The sequence below is a fragment of the Panthera uncia genome (assembly GCF_023721935.1).
Source record: "Panthera uncia isolate 11264 chromosome D3 unlocalized genomic scaffold, Puncia_PCG_1.0 HiC_scaffold_8, whole genome shotgun sequence".
In the NCBI taxonomy this organism is placed as follows: domain Eukaryota; kingdom Metazoa; phylum Chordata; class Mammalia; order Carnivora; family Felidae; genus Panthera; species Panthera uncia.
The window spans coordinates 50,544,381-50,545,939 of NW_026057586.1; the positions used below are offsets into that span (position 1 = coordinate 50,544,381).

At 31.4% G+C, this 1,559-nt stretch overlaps 1 non-coding gene across 1 annotated transcript; it reads left to right on the top strand.

Annotated features, from left to right (window-relative positions):
* Window positions 1-358: 358 nt before the first annotated feature.
* On the top strand, window positions 359-462 carry LOC125915000 (U6 spliceosomal RNA). The gene has a single exon (XR_007455534.1). It is a non-coding gene; the product is annotated as a U6 spliceosomal RNA (small nuclear RNA).
* The last annotated feature ends 1,097 nt before the right edge of the window (window positions 463-1,559 follow it).

A 1,559-nucleotide genomic window follows, 5' to 3' on the forward strand; every position in this document is an offset into this window, starting at 1 on the left:
AGATTAAGACCTAAGATGAAATCAAGAGTGAGACACTTAAGTCACCCAGACACCCCAGAATCATATAACTTTTTAGATGGTAAGAGTCATAATTAAAAGATGTCCATTCTTCCTAAATAAACCTAAATCATTAACATTATCTAAATCAAAATCACAATGAAGCTCATAAGGACAAGTATATGCATAAAACTAGCTGAGAAACTTTTAGAATTACTAGTAAATTCCAACCTCATGGTTAACAGCACAGGCTATGGAGTTAGAGAGCTGATTACAGTCCTAGCTTGTATGTGAATAAATGTAATTTCTCACAGCCTACATCTTCATCTGTAAAAATACGGATATTAAGAATACTAACTCAGTGTTCACTTTGGCAGCACATATACTAAAATTGGAAAGATACAAAGATTAGCAAAGCCCCCAGATAAGGATGAAATACAAATTTGTGAAGTATTCCATATTTAACAAAAAGAAAGAAAATTATTTCATTAAATAAAATGGCTACATGTCAGAATATTTAAGCCAGATTTTTAAAAGAAAAATAGAGTTTTGTGAGAAATGAATTAAAATATGATAAAATATTTATCATTTTGACTGGAACACAGGCAATACTCAACTGAACGAATACTGAACTAGCTGCTGTTCTTGCTGTTGTTATCATGGTCCTCATCATCAAGCTATGTGGTACTAGCATAGGAATAAACAAGCAAATATCTGGAAAAGAAGGAAAGCTCAGAAACAGGCCTTTGAATAAATGAATTTGTGAATGCTCTAAAGGTAGCATTCTGAATCCATGGCAAAAGGATAGATTTAATAAAAAGCACTGGTGAGCTACATCCTGAGGGGGGAAAAAAAAAGAGGGAGAGAATTGGATTCTTATCTCACAACATATATAAATTGCAGAGTTCCAGAGTAAAGAGTTAAATTACTTGCAATCTAGGACAAGACAAAAACCTACAGACAGAATTTTTTAAATGATCATCAGCTGTGGAAAGCATCCTTAAAACACAAAATCCAGAAGTTATAAAAAGGAAGTTATTTTTAATACTTTTTTAAAGGTAAAATGAAAAAATATTAGATGAAAAGACAAGCAAAGATATGGAGAAAGTGTTTGCAACATAGATACAAAGAATATCCATACAATATAAAAATACCTAAAAATCTATAAGAAAAAGAACCCAATAGCAAAATTGTCAAAGGTTATAAACAAGCACTTTACCACATGGAAAAATGCACAGTCACTTTCAATTGAAAAAGCAAATTACAATAATTTTAAGGTATCTTCATTCACACACATAACTAACAAAAATAAAACAAGGTTTGCAGATACTGTGAGATAAACAAACATACTTATATATTCCAGTTCAATCTGCCTTAACAACAGCAACAACAAATATGGAAATACATAACAGGAGCTTTGAACCCGTTACTATCCCTGGCTCTGAATATCATCAAAAAGATAAACAGCAATGCCAATTATGCCATTAGAAGACTTAATTACTAAAAAAAAAAAAAAGAAAGAAAGAAAGAGAGAGAGAGAGAGAGAGAGAGAGAGAAAAGAA